At 38.7% G+C, this 20,849-nt stretch overlaps 1 protein-coding gene across 14 annotated transcripts in view; it reads left to right on the top strand.

Annotated features, from left to right (window-relative positions):
• The window catches only part of zbtb20 (zinc finger and BTB domain containing 20), a 138,423-nt gene that overhangs the window by 36,335 nt on the left and 81,239 nt on the right, over positions 1-20,849 (top strand). For 6 of the 14 annotated variants that reach the window (XM_088638508.1, XM_088638513.1, XM_088638516.1 and 3 more), the window contains one exon: positions 13,776-13,858. The exons of the other annotated variants lie outside the window; for them this stretch is intronic. The gene's annotated coding sequence lies outside the window, so the exon portion shown is untranslated. The remainder of the gene's footprint in view (positions 1-13,775; positions 13,859-20,849) is intronic. 14 annotated transcript variants of the gene reach the window in all.

Genomic DNA, 20,849 nt, shown 5'->3' on the forward strand with positions numbered 1-20,849 from the left:
TTGAAATAATTTAGAGAAAAAAAGAAAACTCCCAAAATAATTTAAGTTGTGTAAGCATTCTCGTCACTGCCACTCCGCTTGTGCTCAGTTTATACTGGAATCCATACGACTGTATATTATCATTCCTTGGTAAGATGGGTAACATTTGTCTTGCAAAAATAGATTTCAGAACAATAGTCTTTGTTCAATAATAGTATGCCTGTGTTGTCTCAATTGAAGAAAGACTTAGATTTAATACTGAAAAAATGTAGGTTAGAGGGTGTGTGTTTGTATATGCAAGGCTGTATGAACACGGCTCTTGTCAGCCTACTTTTCAGGCTGATATTTCATTTTCAGGGAAGCACTTAAAACTTGAGCTTCCCAAATTCATTTTGTAGTGGCGAAGGCAGGACACGTTAATGCCAACCCAGTTTACAGTCTTATTTTTAAACCCCAGTGAAATCCATACACGACCATTCAGGTATTTCACGGATTCAAAAAATGCCTTTTGGATTCTAATAGGGAAATTGGACAGCTTCCAGAGTGCATCTGTGTCCTCGGTTAACCCTGTTACCCATATGGTTTCATACAACCCTGGTGAGATCACTGAAACGCTGAAGGAAAAATGTCTGGAGAAAGTTGAAAGGAAACAAAAATGGGAAAGAAAGACATGGTTTAAGAACTGATAAAAACAAGTAAGTTTGTCTTGTGCAGATCACAAGGAAGATAGCTTCAAAAGTAAGTTAAGGTTATTTCCTGCTTGTTTCTGATTAGAAGTAGGCCACATAAAATGCACTTAGTACAGGATAACAGTGCAGATGACAGGGTAAAATGGACTCTATAGTAAAAATGAAAACAAACCTCTTATAAGCAATCTTAAGTAAAGTGTTTTTTAAATTTTATTATCCTTTTCAGCTGTGCTATCCACTTAACAGGGGTCTGATAACTATGCAGACAAAAACATTATCTCTCAAATGTTATTTTGAAGGAATATTGCAATAAAAATTAATGATCTTTGTTTATATTGCTAATGATAGACATATTCATTATTATCGTTGATTTACTGAGAAAAAAACATTTGGATAAAAAAGGGTGATGGAAACTAAAATCTAATTGTCTTTGTGATAAAGCATCACACCAAAGGAACGTTGTTTGTTTTAAGAGTGTTTTGTTTTGTTTTGTTTTTAGGCATGACTGTTAGATTATAGTTTCTCCAAATACAGCTGTAAGACTTAGTCCAGGCTTTTAGAAAACTGTTTTTAACAGGGAGAAATAACGTGCCCCGATATAGCAAAGTTTAAAGTTCTGAAATCCTAAACAAAAGACAGTAGTTTAGTTTGACTAGGTAAGCCCAGCGTATGCACATTTGAGTTTGAAGCCATTTCAAGCAAGACGCTAATGTGAGCAATACCTGCAATACTGGAAAGTTAACTTCTTTTTTTATAGACAGATGGTCTTGTTCTTATAAAGTCTGTTTTGCATTGCAACAGAAATATTTGAGATGAATAAAGACAAATGTTCCAGTAAACAGATCTTTATGTACAAATACACCCTACAGGCGTCCAGGTTTAAAGACACATAGGAAAATAACCTAATTTGTATGTGTTCCTTGGCAGCAGTCTATAGGTGTTTTGTTTATGATTCAGAACAAAGCTGGAGAAATCTGCCCCAACCAGTTGGCAAGGACAGGGTCTGAGTGCCAGGCACTAAGCTCACCAGTGCCGTTGTAGGACGCCTCCTTAGGGATTTCACTTTCACTTATCTGGTCCAGTATCACAGTCCTTCTCTATGAGATGTGAACAAATACAACCATAAACAATTCTCCTCCTTTCTATGAATCTAAACACCATGCAGTTAAATTTTGTATAGCTGCCCCGTAACTTTCTCATGGTCACAGTTGCATTGATCCTCCTGTTCAGAAATGCTTTTGCTCTTACCTCTGATATTTAGAACGACTATTGAGTGTGACATTCTGAAAAGTTTTAGAAAGATTTTGACAACCTTCTTATTACAGGACAGAGAATATTGAAGGCCTGGTTTGTCCCTGTCTGGCAACCCGTACAATGAATTTACAGTGAATTGGGCTCTCGACAAAGTGGAGTATAAGAACCTTTTGAATCGATTTGTGCGAAACTAATAAAAAAGAGCCAATTAAATGGTTATTTCTTGTGCTGTGCTCTCCTGCATACAGTATAGCAGCATCTCACCTCGGGCATCAACTAGGGGTTTAAAATTAACACACAATTTGCTTATTGTGTGATAACCTTGGGAGAACAGCACAACAATCATGTGGACTGCCTGAAAGCAGCAAGTTTACAAGAAAATGCATCTGGCCACTCGGAAATGTTACACTCCATGCCTCATTTTAATTAATGTCTGATATGATCCAGTAGTCTGTACTCGAACAGGATTTGCCTTGCCGAAGGCTTCATGCTTGTTTTTTCTATTGCAATGGAAGGTACACTGGGAACATGTTTTTTTTCTCTCCCTGAAATCTCTTATTGCTGCTGCAATTCAATGAAGATCCACCAGTATTGTCACCAGTATTGCACTTGTCATGCTGGTTAAAAAGAACAGTGAGTGCATAAAATGTGAGATTACAATAGTGCAAGAGTGATCACCTTTCAGTCACTTGTTTGGCTCGAAAGAAGCTGGTCTGCTACTTTCATCAGGTTGTAACCTTTACAAGAAAAATTCCTACTGCGTCCCTTCCTGACCTTGTTTACTTTGAAAATATGTTGCATATTATCTATAGCACACAGATGTTTTCTGTAAGCTTGTTTACAGTATATGCAGTGTTTACATACAAACTTGGTATTAAGTTTATGTTTTGTATCTCAGATTTTCCATTTGTGATTGTTAGATGTAAACACTGCTCTGGATTGTTACGGTCCCACTAATTCTATAGAGATGACAAGATATTTTAATGCTGCTCCAAGATCAACTTTAAAGACTTTTTTTTTAATCCATTTTTAAATGTGGCATGATACTTAAGAAATCAGTCTTCCTTATTTACGTGATGTTTAATTTCTAAGTTGTCCACCAAAAGTTGCAGTCAACGATACATGCAAGTGTGTTTGTTGTTAGGCATAGATGCAAATGTAATAATAAACCTATTTACATAATTAGGTTTTAATAAAAGCTAATTATACAGCGAAGCGCTGTACTGTATATATTGCAGCTGCTGCTCTTAACTCACATCCTAACCTACAGGAATGTTCATTTGACTAATTCTATATATAACATAAAAGTGCAGAAAGCATCCAATTGTTTGTTTTTTTTTCCTTTTGAAGATTCAGCCATGGATTCCAGTCGTAATTGATTTCTGTAGCAAGGAATTTATCAGCAGTATTTTCCTGGAATCTTTCAATAGCCAGCATAGCTGAAGAGCTGCCATTCTGTGGTACAGACCATTCTCATTGGGATCCATCGTAATAGTCTCATTAGGGAAGGATGTTCTGCTACTGTCCTCTGTGTGCTGAGTAATGCCATTGATGTTCAGCCACCTCCACGGGTTGCCTTCCTCAGTTCAAAGAACATGTTAAGTGGTATGTAAAGACTAGTATACGCAGTGGAAAAGGAGGTCACTTAGTTCGGTCAAGTTTGGAACTGGGTACAGGGTGCAAGCTGATGGGGTTCATTATGATGAGCACAATCAATATTATTGTAAAATGTTAAAAAATGAGAAGTGTAGCAGCCTAGTAAGCCTTCGTTTGTATGCTTTTGTCTCTGGAGTCAGTTTCTGTTGTCTGTCTTTTGTGTTCAAGGCAATGGGAGAGGCTCATTGTAGGCAAACAGAATACAGTAAGAGTGGTGTGAGCTCAGTACAGGGTCTCTCGGAGTCCCAGAGCTGCAGAATGTGCTTTTTATCGTTCTCTTACATTAGCCAGTTGAAGGCTCACTTCTGTGATGTACGGATGTCCTGTCACCCCATGGGTCTGCTGTAAACCTCGGGCCCTAGGAGAGAACTTCCTTTGTGCGACCGGATACGTTCCCAGCCTCAAAGCAATTTCCTATTCTTGAAAAGCTACAAGAACTGACTCGTTTCTCTTGAACAGAGAAGATGTTCTGAAGAGGGCCTGATTCAGTCATTGGTACTAATCATATTTATTCTTTGCATTTACATAGCAATTGATATCCCACAACTTCCCAAAGATTATAGAGTACGTACAGGTGGGGACCTACCTCATCCACCACTACCATCGCCTATCTAGGCAGCGGCTGTGCACCACCAGCCACGCTGGTACAACAGATTGGGTGGAGAAGAGAGAAGCCACTTCACCAGTTGAATTTAGGGGGGACTTTAGCTCGGCCAGAGTGCGTCTGCCCACAGCAGAATTCAGACATCACTTCAGGGCTAACAGTCCTACTCTTATGAACAATGCCACGGGAATTTTAATGACCAAAAAGTCAGGACTGCTGTTACATGTCTTATCTGAAGAGCAGAACCTCCTACAGCAGTATCCTGGTCACCATACAGTGGCGTTACTACTAGCTCAGAGTGAAGAGTGCCACATATTGGTCCATCACCCCCACCATTGTAGTGCAGCAACCTGGTTTACCTTAGGCATCAAGAATACTAGTACCGACTAGGTGCAATCTTGCTGATCTGATGAGATCAGGCTAGAAGGTGGTAAAATCGTTAAGGACATTGAAAAGGTCAATCCTGTGGAAATGTTCATACGTACAAAAATAATCTGATAAAACTGAGATGTCAAAGCTGATACCCTGGTGTCTTACAAAGCGTGACTGAATGAGATCCTCAGATCGGTTAGCGCCTAACAGCCAAATGAATTAGATGGGCGGATTGGCCTCTTCTTAATTGCAAACTTTACGTGCTTTTGAGAATGATATTGTTCCATAGTTACTGCTTCTGTGGATGTGTGCCTCTGATTCCATTCGTTACTGCAGTAGTTCAAAGAAAGACAGACTTCCAGATGACATGTCAGCTGATAAAATTATGTACGCCAGTTGAAGGTGAAATAAAGATCATATTTTATAGACTTGAGAGTTGTTTCAAGTAGGTGTGTTTTTTTTTTTTAAATAAGTTTTTTTTCTCATTTTACTCCACTGATTACTGTCCTTTTCAATCACCTGGTCTAATTGTTTTCTCCTCCCACTCCACTGGCAATAATTCCTAGCCCTTACTCTGCCAGCCTACCTGTGGTGGAGATCAATGAAGTCGTCAGTGACACACTGAGTAGGAGGGCACGTTGAATGGAGAACAGGACCAGGACTCCTGCCTCCTGCTCTAAAGTCTTAAAAATGGAGACAAAAGTCTTTTAAATTCGTTGCAGACTGTTTTTATTTAAAAATAGATTTTGATTCATTGTGGGGTCGGTATCTCTCTGATACGTGTGTGTCGTTTTACAGACTTATTAGTAGTAGACACTAGATGGTTCTGTTTTATCTCATTATATTTTTTTGGCGTATTTTCTGCTGGGACCAGGTGGAAGTACTTCAAAGGAATACCAATGGGATTTAGTACTTTAAACCTTTTTTTCCCCTCAGAAATTGAGGAATATCCATTATTTTTTTTTGTGTGAACTCAGTGGGTGTATTGAGCCTGAGTAATTGAAATCACTCTTCCTTCATGTGAATGGGGGGTATTTATGTATTCATGCTATTTAACATGTGTTCTAAGGGCGGCCTTTGATTTTCATAATTAACATGCTCCATTCCACATTTCTTGTTTTTAAGACTGTCATACCAAGACTGAGGATAGGAAAAGCTACTGAATTGGAAAAAAAATCTTATCACATTAAAGAGGTTTTTAGAATGGATATATTGCAGGGGTTCTAGGGGATTTTAAGAAGAAGGGTTGGTGAGTTTAGTTTAATGTGCAGTGTCTCAATGCACTGCCTCTCCAGAGCGTTGTGCTGAAATCTTAGGGGTTAGATGTCACTGTGGTACACAAATGCAGCGAACAATGCTTTAATCGCTGTGCTCCACAAATTAGTGCTGAAGAGGCTCAGTGCACAAATCTTTCATCTCAAGAGACTGGGTTGCTGTCTAATGGAGTTCTCTTGAGGATGGAGCCCTCTCGCTTTGCCTTAAACCTCAGCGGACAGTTTTCATTCCCACAATACCTCTAATTTGGCATAATTTTTTCACAGATGTTTGACAGAAATCTACAAATAGACTTTTTATTTATCCTTTATCTCATTTGTGTATCTCCAGTGGTTCTCATTATTCTTTATTGTTTGTTACACAGAGTTAAGCACCTGCTCAGGTACAGTTCTCTAGGTGTTGAACGAGACCGTTATTAGATGGAACTAGAGAGAGCTGGGGGGAAGGATCTACTTAGAATTTGGCTGGGATTAATATGAATGCCATTAAAAATAGTTTTAGTTTCTTCAAAATAAAATTTAAATGTTTCAATTTAATTTAACGCCCTGTGCATGTTAATTGGTGACTGGCTCCACAGTGGGCATGTTGGAGGGGACTGTATGTAGTCTTCTTCCTCCTCATTTGGACTGTTGCAGTGAGTCTGGCTGGCTAACATCAGGAGGAGAACTGAATTTAGGAAACGTTAACCAGATCAACAGCTACTCAAGTTGTTTGAAGGTCGTGGTTCAAAGTTAATCGAATGTGCTACTCGTTGTGTGATGGATAGCAGATACCTAAATGAAAGCAGAAACTAGCATTTTTGAATTGAGATAGTGTTTGTTCAACTGCCTGATTATTTTAAAATACAATGCTTGTTTTAAAGTTTATAAACAATATACTGTACAAGCTTTGACTCGGTTTGACCTGCTATTACATCTTAATTAATTCTATTTAGTTTTGTTGCTCAAATCCCTTTTTCCTTCCTTTTCTAACAAACATTCCACGTATTTCTTATGTAAAATTAAACATAACTTTTTTTTTCTTTGGGCTGCAAAGACAAAAGTTAATTGCTTCTTTCTTTTTAAATGGAGTTTGAATTTGTGAAATTGGAAGGTTTATGAAAGCTAAATCACAGGGAGCTTAAATTACATTCTTGTGATTAAATATTAATAAATCAATTAAAACATAAGCTGAGTATAATATTACTTTTTTTTCACTGAAACCCTGGCCATTAATGATTCATTACCATATGTACTGGCAATTATTCTGTTCTTTTGTTATTTTTTGCTGTATGTTTTGCTCTGAATTACTGAACAGAACTACTAGATTCCACCAGTCATTTAACCCTCTAGTGGTTTGCTTGTGAGACATCGCTTAGTGTATTGACAAAGAAATTAGAGATTTTCACATATGCAATTATGTGATAAATAATATAATATAGAGGTTTATGCTAAAATCTGGTGATCCTTGTGAGGATTTTTTATAGGTTACTCTGCATACAAATAGTGGAGTGCTACTGAAACTGTGGCTGGGTTTGAATTTTACTGATTCTCATAAAATGGTAAATGTTTTTTTTTAATAAAGTAAGTGATCATGCACAGCTTGTGCCAATTTTAAAAATCATAATTTAAAAAAATAGTATCATGTCTTATTTGTAAAGCTATAGACGTCTGTGAAATTGTGCTCATTTAAACCTGATTTATTATTATTGAATACACACATGCAGTAAAGATTGTAGAGAGGTTGATTATTGATTGCTCTTAATTCCTTGCTGAAATGTAAATTTTTAAGTAATATCTTAGCATTTGTTTCTAAACATCATACTACAAGATGCTTGGGTTTACTTTACTGATTTGATTAGGCTCATATCATTATACTTCTGCTGAGTTGTAAGGTTAACAGATAATCGACATTTTCTTAATCTCTGATGCTTTACAATATAATATTTTCACAGTGGGAGAATCGTGTTTTTCTAGAGAAACGTCTGTGATTTTGTCAAGTGTTACCAGTGTGTACAGTGTTAAATCTGCACAGTAATTTTACACTGCCTTGTTTTCCTTATTCTAATATTAGCTGTGGTATACTTAGAGGTTATGTGCCCAACTGTATACAAGGTGGTATTATGTGAGACTTTTATCTGCAGTTTGTTTACTGTTCTTTTCTTTTTCTTTCACTTGTCAGGATTTTGAACAGGCGCCAGCTTAAGTAGACATCAGAACTCGGAGGCTTCTTTAACATGCAGTTTTTAAAAACTTTTTAAAAACTTTAACATGCAGTTTTTAAAACTTGTTTTTCTAACCCTTGATTTACTGCACGTAAATCACACCAGTGCTGCCAGTGACTTAACCCATTCTGCCATTGACCTCAAAACCCTGTTTTACATGTTGGCCCTATAAACAGTGAAACACAGATGGGTGATCCACTGCTTCACCTGAATGTTTTTGAATGCCTTGCTTATTCCAGTTTTGAGACGAGATGTGCCACAGGTTGGGTCAGTGTTGCAGAAAAACTTTATAATACAGGTACTGTAGATTACCTACAATGTAAGTACAGGTAAATACACTCATACACTCTACTCTAAGTATATGTGACTACAGAAGTTACAAGTAACTTTTTGAAGGACATATACTGTAGTTTGCCTAAGTTACAGTACATCTTCAAGTAGAATATAAAGATATATTCAATATTCAACAATTGGTGACTATGCATATATTTAATATGATACACTATATACATAAATACATATCTTTTAAAACTTTATAACTATTTCTAATGATTTATTAAAAACTGTTGAATATTGAATTGTATGTAACTGTAAAGCAAACTACATGCTGTATCAAAAGTACAAGCAGTTAACAGTAAGTTTGCATTATATCTTTGGGAACAAAATGTATCCGTAACTACATGTGATTAACTTAATGCGCTATTAGTCGAGTGTAATCATACTGTACTTACTGTGTAGGTAACACTGTATTATAATGTTGTGAGTTGAGCTACTGACATTTCCCATTCATTGCAGATCTATTTCTTACTGTGACATATAAACAGCACAACAGCAGAATTTGCCTTGCTGCCATCTGTTGAACTCGTGAGGCATTCGGAAATTGAGATGTCTCTGTTTTGATGAAGAGCGTCGATAAACAGAAAGATATAGCAGAGCCCAAGAAACAAAGAGGCAACAGCAGCACAAGGATGGATATGATCAAAAAGAAATAAAAAGAGAAGAATACAAAACACATTAGTCATAAACACGTCTTGCAAATATATTTATACATTTGGGCAAAGCAATGTTTTTAAAAAAATGATTTCAGTGTCTTTCCTCAAGGCTCAGCTAACATTGGGAAAAGAAAGATTTCACAGAAAGTTGTTGAAGTTAATCAACAACATATAGATCTACTCGTGGTAGTGTTGAGTGCTGAGAAGAGATTTTCAGTCTTTATCCTAGCCACTGTATTCTGCGTAGTTTGATAAGTGACAAATGGGCGATCCTTAACGCGTTAACCCTAGGACTGTTTGGAAGTTTTACCACATAACTTAGCAGAGATTTCATCTTTGGTCTCTATATAATGGATATATTAGTGTACAATGTGCATATAATCATGTGGATTCTCTGACCAGTTTGATTTTCAGAAGCCCCGACTGCAGCAGTTCTGCAGAGGGTGAGTACACCTCGCAGGCTGAGAGCAGTGCATTGGAATGGTTTTACAGCTGTGGTCCACCATGTCCATCACTTCCTGCAGCTCTGTCCCATGCTGTAGTGATGTGGAAAGTGGTTAAAAGCAGTGTGTGGAGGCAGAACCACTATAAGAACTAATGACAAATTATGTGTGATGCTGTGGAGGGTGGTTAGACTTCCACTGAATTTGATGTTCCTTAAGCAACCTGAATGAGGTATCAGATTTGAATTTTACGTCATGAGTTAATAAGAACACGTGATGGTTTCTGTCCCAAAAGATGTAAGATTATCAGAAGTAGCACAAAGTGACAGGAGCATATATTTTTGGGGCTAAAACCCATGGGTGGGGGGGGGGGAACTGACATCCTGTTAGGTGTTCATTCCCTTTCAAAACCTTTTTTAATGACATCCCATATATAGTATAATGGACTGTTTAGAACCTAAAAGATTATCAAGAGGAGAGTGATGAAGGGATAGTGCAGGCAATAATCAAGGATTTGGTGGCTTGGTGTCTTGTCCAGTAAAGACTCCAGGCTGCTGCTGCCTGTGCCCAGGAATAAGCAGCTTCCTAAAAAAAAAGGTATGGATGGATGTTTTGTCCTTTTTCTTTTCCTCTGGTAGTAGTCTTGTCAATGTGTAAGCTCATATTTATTAATGAGATTTGAGATCATTAGTTGACAATACTCTTTAGCCTTTAGGTCAGTCATTGAGGTGATGCCAGACGTTGAGTGATCTATACTGTATGTGGTCGTGTGATAAACGTCCATAAATCTGTCTCGTGAAACTGTGTTACATCAATATCTTAACTACCACTAGCAGTGTGAATCGTCTCAGGGGGCAGTAAATTTTTATCTTCCTAGGAATCAGATGGAAATTGGAAAAGGGGCTTTTTACTGTAGATTTTCTGCCCTATTATTTCTGGTGTCTTATATAAGGTGGTAAAACGTACTGAATGACAGTTCAGTCCTCTTTCAGAAAATAGATCAAACTTTCAGTGAATTAGCATTTTGCTGGAGCAAAAGCTTGTTTTTAAGTGTTAAACTGTAGTTGATAACCTGCTTTTATTCATCAGTTGCCATGATTGTACACATTAAGGATGGAGATGGTCCACCTTTTTGATCGCAGTCTGGAACAGCTCAAAACCTTGAAATATCTGCACAGTGTGAATCACGAATGCACGTGAAGTCCGTTTGAGATGTCCACTTTTTGTTTTGCTTTGCCCAGCTGCCCCTGGAGCTTTCTGCTCCTTGGGGCTTGATGTTTTCTAGCGGAGCTCAATGGGCGAAGTGAACTGTCCACCAGAAACACTTCGCAGGTGGGGAAGCTCTCTGCAGTCAGAACGGGGGGGATGACAAGGTCCATATGGCCTGGATCCAAGATGGGATCCCACCAACATCAGTCTATCACAAGGGCCACAGCCACGTGAAGCACTGGCAGAGTTGTGAGGATGCGAGGGTTGAAAATGAGTCTTCCCCAATGTGAGATCCCCAACTATAGGGGGATCTCACCAAAGAACACTGTTCTTGTCTCTTGTATGGATCCTCTGGGTCATTCTTGCTCTGTCGTTTAGTGCTTTGCGTGTATGTCAGGGTCAAGAGCTATAACATTTAGTATAGGCTTCTGTCACTTGAAGTGTTGGACATGTTTCCTTTACCCTTGTGTGGAGTATAATTTATAAGGCAGCAGGAGAGAAGGGCAATGCAACAGCCAAAATTTACTTAGGGTCTTCTTGAGATATTTTGTTCCCGTAGGTTTGAGAATGCATTTTAAAGTCCCTGTTACAGGAACAAAAAAAAAAAGGGAAAACGTTTGTGCCGTTTTATTATTCTGAAATCACTTAAAAAGCCAGGTGTTCATAATAACCTCACGCAAGTCGTTGGCAATGAAGAAAATCGAGAGCAGAGGTGCAAATATTTGACAAATTATGAGCAGCCTCAGCACAGAACCACATGATGGGCCATGATTGTGACAACACGTTGAAATGGTTAAAGTAAATGCTTTTCAGTTCTCTGAGACAGAAAATGCTGCCTGTCATCTTGCTCGTTCTTGATGTGCATGATATCCATGTTTTTCTTTTTTCTTTAGAACAGATACAAATACACTGCGTTCAGAGTTCTCATCTAAGGGGAGAAGTGATGAGCTACTGTATATATAAAAATAGGAAGAAATGCATGTCAGATTTAGAATCCATCTCTGTTGTTAAAAGACAATGCAGTATATCTATATCTAGAGTCAGTTCCAAGAACTTGGGTGTTGTCTGAAATTTTACCCCTTTTTAGCTAGTTGCTTAATGTGCATATGATACAGTGGAGGTTAACAGGGGTTGGAAACAAAAGGAAACTCCTTCACTGCTGCCTCATCCAGGAGGTTCAGACATTTCCTGGGGGTGCATAATGGGTCATCGGCTTCAGTGTGACTCGGGAACATATTCTTTACACTCAAGTCACTGTGCAAACCCACACCTTCTGTTCTGATCCCAGTCTCAGTACAAATTTGTCCTTGAGTCCTAATATCTGGGATGAGATAGAAGAAGTTGGCTGCCTTTGAATTTTGAGACACATCTTTAGGAGTTTATAGGTCTTAATTAAATATCCCTGAAGCCTTACTTTGTAGTTGGGTTGGTTTATTTTTAAGCTGTTTCTCTATAAACTGAACTCTTTTGTGACAGCTTTAGTCAGATCTGACTTTTCTGGACTCCAAGAGTGGAACTAAAGGCAGAAAATCTTCTTCCTGGTGTGTCTTTTCAGCTAAAGTTCTGGATTAATTCCTAGATTGAATTGAGAGCTCCCCTGGCCATCTTTGTGTTATGTTTTTGTACAGCACAGTACATAAAAATTGCTGGACACCAAGGATTATCTGACCTTGAGAAAAGATTATCAAGAAATGACCAGTTTCTGCTGGATCCTCGCTGTCCTTTACCTGTCATTTCATGTTTAAATATTTAATGAAATATATTTATATTAAGGACTAAGTAAATGTTTATTCCACACTGAAAAATACATAGAAAAAAACATTGTTCTGACTGATGAGCCCTATTTAGGTGTGGTATTTATATTCGGCCATCTATATAAACAGTATAAAATTAAGCCTTTAGGCCACTGCAGAAACAGAAAGTAGCCTTATTTGTTTTCGTTATAAGTGGACGTGACTTCTTTCATACAGTATGTTTTTTTTTTACTCATGAGCCTTGGTTGCTGTCTTCCCTTTGTCTTTCAGTGTGCGTACAGTATGTGCAGTACACAGCATCTACACAATTCACATGGACTCAAATCCAATAAACACCCATATCTAATAAGAACATCAGTCCAGCTAATAAGTTTTTATTAAGGATCATCTGTTTATTCTGGACCCCACAGAGGGCCTGGCACACAGTGTCTGGGGTTCACAGTGTCTGGGGTTCACAGTGTCTGGGGTTCACAGTGTCTGTGGTTCACAGTGTCTGGGGTTCACAGTGTCTGGGGTTCACAGTGTCTGGGGTTCACAGTGTCTGTGGTTCACAGTGTCTGGGGTTCACAGTGTCTGGGGTTCACAGTGTCTGGGGTTCACAGTGTCTGGGGTTCACAGTGTCTGGGGTTCACACTGCCCCATGGCACCACTTGTTGGACACAAGGCAGCAGCTTGCTTACAACATTGTGTAGATAAAACCATTAGCCCTGGTAAACAGGATTCCTGCCCCTTCCTGGCACAGGAGGTGAGGCAGGACAGGGGAGAGTTTTGACCGGGGTGTTTTCGTGGGGGTCGGGGGAGGTCAAACCTGGTGCTGCCCTTTCCCGAGCAGCTTAAGGCAGCACTGTGAAACAGCAGCCCTGCTCATGCTCTGATAGTGTTGTGAGCAGATAGAAAATAAACTCCGGTGTTACTTTAATTCACAAAATCGGAATACAGGCCTTATTGTGTAGTGAATCTTGTACCACAGAGAAAATCAGACCAACAAAATTAATGGCATCACATTTGTCTCTTTAACATTACATGAGTATGTCTGCGTACAGTATGGGCCTTTTATGTATTTATTGACAGCATTGCAATTTTATTTAATTACACACAAGAATTGATGGCCATGTTGTTACTGCCGCATGGGCTACATTTAGCGAATGCTGCCAAAAGGCTATATTTGAGCAACACTCTTTCTGAAACCTAAACAAAATATGATTTATGATTAACGCACTTTTAAAAAAATAACCATCTGCGCTTGACTTTATTCATTACTGTTATTTGGCTGTTGAAGTGTTTTTCAGCTTTGATTGAGTGTTTGGTTTATGGAGGCAGTCAGAAATGTTTACCTGTTTCTCAGGGCTCGTGAAGCGAAGTTTCTGTCTTGTGATGACATTGGAGACCTGAAGAACAGAGCAGGAAACGAACACCAGATCAATTCTTGTAAGTAAAACAGATTGATCAATAGCACAGGCACTTTATGAAGAAATTAGAAACCTAGAAATATACAGTAATGTGATCTGTGTGAATTTCATGGAGAAAAAAGAAACCATGAAGGTAGAAGATGTTTTCTGTCTGTCCCCTTATGGAAATGTGTAAAATTACTTTTTTTTTTACCAATCAAAATTCCTCTGTTGTGAAGTGTTCTTTTAACTGTGATTCAAAGATGAAAGTTTCAGTCGTTGTCATGTGATGTCAAACTAATAATATATACAGATATTTCTTCATAAAAAAGAAAATTGATTTCTATAGATGTGTCCATTTTGTGTAGGGTAAGCTGATTTTTATTGACCGTATTTAAATGGAACTTTTCTTTTTTTTTTCCATTCTTGGAGTTTTCTACATTTCAATTTCATAGATTGGTTGGGTTCGAAATATATTTTTAAAAAAGTTAATATAATTAAATTCATATACTTCTAAATGAATGTGAACCTATTAGGTAATCTTGCCTAAAATTAAAGATGTACAAAATCAGCCAAAACTGGATTTTATAAATTGCCTTAAGAACATTTATAATGAGTATTTTATACAACCCCAGTACAAATGCCAGTCAGGAACATTGGGACACATCGCATAAGAGTGTTTCTATAATTCACTTTCCCTGTTCTAGAGCAGTATCTCTCAGGCAGGCATGTGCATCGAAATGCTGAGAGACCTGCCTGCAGGATAGAGAGCTATCAATCTATTTTAGACAGGAGCATGAAGAGGTTGTGGTCTTGAGGCCAAAGAAGACTTTGAACCTTGACAGCCTGTCCTGTGCCACCTGGTGGTGGTGCACCGATACTGCACCAAGCCCGCACACGCAAAAAACATCAAATAAGGAGAATTGAGAAAAACAAATCCCCATGGCAGCCTTTATCTGTGTTCCTGCTAGCCCGGAAGGTAAATGCAGAATTTAAGTTTTTTTTGACAAAGTGCTCAATTCAGCAGAGTTCTCAGGAGGGCACTGCACTGTAAACAAGGCCCGTTCCTGGAGGCTGTAGGCTCGCAGGTGGGGTTGTCTTGTGTCCCCTGTAGTGGCTGGGAGCCGAGGTGCCGGAGCAGCCTGCGTCTTTCTTGCCAGGCCTGCTGACTGTTTCCAGCAGCGCCCGGTCATTTTGAACGCGGGCCCGCCCCCTTCGTGGTGTTCTTTTTTGTCTTCTGCCCTGGGCTCTTCCCGCTCGACCGCGGGAGAGAGTGAGAAAGGTGCAGTGCGATTTTGGTTGTAAAAAGAACGTCCTTTTTTCTTTTCACAAATAAATACAGATAATCACAGAATAGAAAACTTTACATGGATACGTATATGCCGCGATGCGGCCTGGGCAGGTCGAGAGAGCCTTGGCGCCTCGCCTGGCGGGCAGACGGGGGGGGGTGGAGGGCGCGCAGGCGCGGCACTGCGGCCTCGTCTCTGCAGGGGACCCCACTAAGGCTTGGGGATCTTCTGATCCACTGTTTAAGAAGAGAGGGTGAGGGTATTCTCTTCTTACGAGCCCAGAAAGCTGGGTGAGAACGACACCGCCTACATAATGACGACGGGTGTCATTTTCCTCAGAGAAGTAGGCTGGCTTGGTTACTGGGCCTCCCCCACCCCGCCGGGGAAACACGCAGGGCATTTTTCTAACCACTGTCCCATCACTGGTTACTGCAGTTTGTCTTCTCTCATTTCATTTCACTGCTGTTGTTTAAACTCTTAATATTTTTTTTTGTTTAATTTCAAACACGAAGCAATAATTGCTGGTTCTCCTTTGTTAATTGGTATACACGCTGTCTTGGAAGCAGTCTGCGTACCACGCAGCCTGTGATGTAATAAAGGCCAGATAATGGGTCTCAAATACCGTTGTGCTATAAATCGCTATTATATATAGCGTAAGGCAGCTTTTTTTAGTTTTTATTTTTCCTTGTTTTTGCCGAACAATTTCAATTAAATGCATATTGCAATAGACCATTTGTGTTATATTTTTAGAACAGCAAAACATTTGTCTTTAGTTTCTGACTATCCTACTGTTATTAAAGCACATCTAATTTGGAAAAAACAACGAAGATGTTTTCATTACTGTGAGCTGCAGACTAGTGTTTTTTCCTCCCCATGTCTTCTAAAGAGAAAATGCATTCAGCAGATCAACCTGCGTACTGTATGTGTCAAAATGTTGATTTACTGACTGATCTAAAAGGGATTTATTGTCCTGTAGATCTTATTAATTTTTTATGCACTACTTGTTCGATATCCTTTAATACTTTGTCTGCCACCTTCAGTCTTGCACCCTTAGTAATAATTTTATCTTTGGTTTTACTGTAACATAGGTTTACTCTTTACATAGGTCTTTGAATACAGAGTACAGCGTAAACATCTGTAGAGCTTTCCAGTTACACAGTCTCAATTTCATTGCATGTAGTCCCAGAAATGGTGAACAAGTAAGGATGAACAAGTAAGGACGAAACAGCAAGCAGGTGTATTTTTCAGATGACTGCTTCCATCCAGGATTTCAAGACTGGCTAATTGATCATTTGTCCTGTCATTCGGTATTATATAATGGGGAGGGACATAAAATTTCTATCACATACTGTACCCCTTGATACGGTTTGAGATGTACAATCTGTAGATTTTTTCAAACAGTCTGCTTGGGAATCAGAAAAGCAATAATCGTTTTAACTAAACCCATTTATGAAAATGCTAGAAATATAAGTGACAAAGCTAAATACTCAAGAGTGTGGTGTTGTCCTACTGTATATATGAGCCTGTAGCACCATAAGAGCAATAAACAGGTTACAAACAGGAGAAGGTGCTGTGGTTCATCTAGCTCGTTTAGTTGCTAATAGTTAATTGATCTGTGGGTTTCACCTAGCTGTTTCTTGAAAGAAGCCCTGAATGTGCACTACAACAACATGATCAGGTTAGCTTGTTCCATACGTACTCAACCATTTTTTTTAAAGAAGTGCCTCCTATTCTTACCATAAACGTCCCCTGTAGTTTCTACTTGGGTCTCCTGGTTTGTGTTTCACTGTTGATTCTGAAGAAATCCACTGAGTTGACTTTGTCAGTGCCTTGAGGATTTTGAATACTTGAATCAGGTTCAGTTTTAGCTTAATAGAGTAGAACATTCCTCTGAGCCCGGAAATGTATCTGGTTGCTCTTTCTCTGGACTGATTCCAGAGAAACAATCTCTTTTTTTTTGTGATGTGATGATGAAAATTGCACACAATATTCTAAAAGAGGCCTTATGAATCCAATGTGCAATGATAACATCCCTTTTTTATATTCTGCACTTTTAATAACATAAAATATAACATTTTATAATACTTTTAATAACATATTCATAACATATTTAATAACAAACTTCCTTTTTGTGTTTTATTGCTTCCCCACATGCTCTAGAAGATGTAAATGTCAGCATAAATACCTAAGTCTTTTTCAGAAGTTTCTTCTTCAAGCTTCTTCCTGTTGTAATTTTCTAGTGCGACCTGCATGTACAGTAGTACTCTGTAATTACATACATACATTCAGTGTTATCTGTTAGGTTTTTACTGTTCTGTTTTGCCTAATTACTTTTGATTTTCTTTGCTGTTTACACAGTGTTTGGTAATGTTTGGCATTATCTAGGAACTTGACAATAAATTAAGCAGAGCAGTGGTAGCTAATACAGATCCCTGTGGTACTCCTCTAATTACATTAAACCATTTTGAGCATTTAACCCTTACCTGTACTCCTTTTTCTATCCATTAACCAGTTCTCTATCTAATTGTATTATTTACCCTGATTACCTGTTTTCTGCAGTTTAGGAATCGATATTTTGAGAAACCTCTATCTGAAACCTTCCAAAACTCTAAATATCATAACATATCCACTTTGTATTCATTACTCCTATAACTTGCTCAAAGAAGTCTAAAGTTAAATGAGATATATCTTTTCAAATCCATGCTGATTGTCCTATCTCCGTTCAGATGGACCCTTTAGTTAAGTTCGAATTGTTTCCATAACATTGCTTGTAATAAAAGTCGGAGTTATTGGTCTGTACTTACTTGGTTCAGTTTTATCACCCTTTTTATGGAGGGGTGCTACATTAGCAATTTTCCAGTCCATGGGTATTACTCCTGTCTGGAGAGCTGCTGAAAGAATATTGTTAACAGTCTGTGAATTACATGTTGTTGTTTACTTAAGAAAAATTGATAGAAGACCCTAAGGCCCTAGATATTTCTTTAGCTTAAGTGCTTTAAGTACATGTAACATGTCTTTATGCTAATATTATTTAGTACGGAACTTTGTCCTTTCTCAGCCTGAGTCATGTTACCTGTTTATCAGCTATTTCCCTTTTAACATCTAATCACAGTATTATCCTTGAAACAATTTTCTTCATCCTTTACATTTGTTTTACTGTTGTTATACTTGAGTTTATTTTAGATTCCATTGTATAATATTCCTCTCTACCTTAGAATTTCGAATATCTTTTATAACTTGTGCTTGCCACTCGTTATTCTCCTTATATATACAGTAACTGTAAATATACAGTACTAATATATTAATTTCTTTGTAGTTCATTGTTCTCTATTGATCATTGTATAACGTACTTTCCTTTCCCATTATTTTTTTAAATTGATTTATTAAACCATTGGAGCTGCAGTTTTTTAGCCTTGGTTTACTCGCTCCTGGGATGGATGTGTTCTGCGCTTCAGTTTCTTTAAGGACTTGAAAGTTACAGTCTGGAAGAGGCCATTTGGCACCTCTAGCTGACTCGATCGTTAGTTAGCCGTCTGACCCAAGGATCCTCAGCCTTTTCGTGAATGGTTCCAACAGCATGACAACATGCTCCATCGCCCAGGAGATGTCCAGTCCAGGTCCAGGACAGGTTTAAACTCATTCAGCAGGTTATCGTCTTAAATTTAACCAGTTTAGGAGTTTTTTCTAGCTCTTTGGTGTCACTGCTTTACACAGATCTCGCAAACCTGCAGACCCCCTGGCCCTCTGGGCCTGGGCCTGGACAGCCGAGTGACAGTTCCCCTTCACTCTGGACTGGTTCTGCATCCACCCAAAACACGAAATGCGAACCGCTGGGCAATGCATCTGTCATTCACGGTGGCATTTAAAGGAAAAAAATCATAGTTCTTTATTAAGGGCTTAAGTTTTAATATGTCTTGGTTTAAAAGAATGACCTTATTTATGTGCAAAATGGAATTTCTTCTGCAACATAGTATCATCTTTGTTTAATCGGAATTTTGTTGTGAAGCTCTTGGCATCTCGGATTTCGCAATTAGGCGTGTATTTTTCCATAATTGCACAAGTATTGTTCAGGACGCCAGATTCCTTACTTCTTCACACATCGCGGCATTGTTCCTGTCGTGAGGAGAAAGACAGGAGTGCAGCATCCCTTCATTTTTTATTTTCTGTTTCAGTCAGGGGTTGGTTTTACCTTGATGTCCCTGAGGTGTTGTTTCTAGATGTTTGTTATAAAAAGCTCCTGGCTGGGGTCAGGTTCACAACGAAATGTGACGCACATTTAACAGAATACCTTCATAAATACTGTATGTTTACTTGGATGATGCCTCTATCCATAGTGACTTATATGTGCACCCATTTATTCTGCTGGGTATTTTATGATATCACCAGGACAAACCCCTTGCTCAGGGGTACAACAGCAGTGTCTCACTTGGGATTTGAACCCACAACCTTCCACTTAACCCTGGCTCCACACTGCTTTCCTATATACAGTGCCTCCTGACAGAGCAGTAAACCACTAATGGTAAAAGTGCACTTCTCACTGACTGTATTGTATGTATGTATTGTATTGTTGTATTATTGTATCATTTCGTTACACTGTGCTGTGTTGACTGTGCTAAGCTGCTGTTGCACTGCAATTTCCCTCACAGGATCAATGAAGTATCTATCTAAAGGCTCCTACAGCTACATTAAAGTCTTTAAACATGAGGCTGTGGTATCATGATTGCCCTAACATTTATTTAGATGTTAGATAAGGGTGATCTGATGTCATTGTATAGGCATGGTAAGTACCATGGTAAAAAGTCTGGCGGCACATATTTTTCTCAGAAAAAAAAATCTTAAAATACAGCGAACAGGAACAAACCTTTTCAAACTTTTTCATTGTTTGTGAAGAATGACATCCTACGTTTCCGTACCTCAGGATTCTTAATCGATTGTGTGAACTCGCTACCACCTTGTTGCAGAAACATGGTACAGTAAACTGTGCTAAAAGTCATCGGTTCTCTTGAATCACCACGGCTGTGAGAATTGACTTTATCCAGCATGATATCGCCTGTTCCCAAGGTGATCTAACAGATAACAGACCCATTGGCAGAGAAGACCGAGGCAGGCACCTGACAGATGTGATCCAGCTGAGGGCTGCTTTTGGAGTTCTGCTATTTTACAGTTAACTGATACTATCTGAGCTTTGCATTAGAATTTACATACCGGAGACATTAATGGTAGGATAAAGCATAATTAATTGCCTTTTAAAATACATTTGAAGCCCTACCTTTTAAAAATTGTAGCTCGTTCTGTAGTACAAAGCAAGTAATTTGCATTAACCATAAAAGGTTATTTTCATAAATGATGTTTGTGCTGCCTTTATTTTTTGCTCTGTCCTCAACTAACCCTCTCCCTTGTTTGATTCTTCTTCTCTTAATAGGTTATCCAGAACGGGCATGTGCTCTTTTCTATCTGATAAATGAGTTCAAAAACAGCTACTGTACCTTGTTGGCGGCATGTCGGCACAGTGGGTAGCATTGCTGCCTCACAGCTCTTTAACCCCGCGTTCAATTAGGGGGCCTCTGTCTGCATGGAGTTTGTGTGTTCTCCCTGTGTACATGTGTGTTTCCTCCCACAGTCTAAATTGCGGGGTAAATTCGCTTTTGGTGCGAGAGTAGAGTGGTGTGTTTGTGTCTGGCTACCCCGTGACTCTGTGTTGGATTAGGCGGTTAGAAAATAGATGGATCGATTAGTTTGAAT

The sequence above is a fragment of the Lepisosteus platostomus genome, chromosome 7 (assembly GCF_059453375.1).
Source record: "Lepisosteus platostomus isolate fLepPlt1 chromosome 7, fLepPlt1.hap1, whole genome shotgun sequence".
Taxonomy (NCBI): Eukaryota; Metazoa; Chordata; class Actinopteri; order Semionotiformes; family Lepisosteidae; genus Lepisosteus; species Lepisosteus platostomus.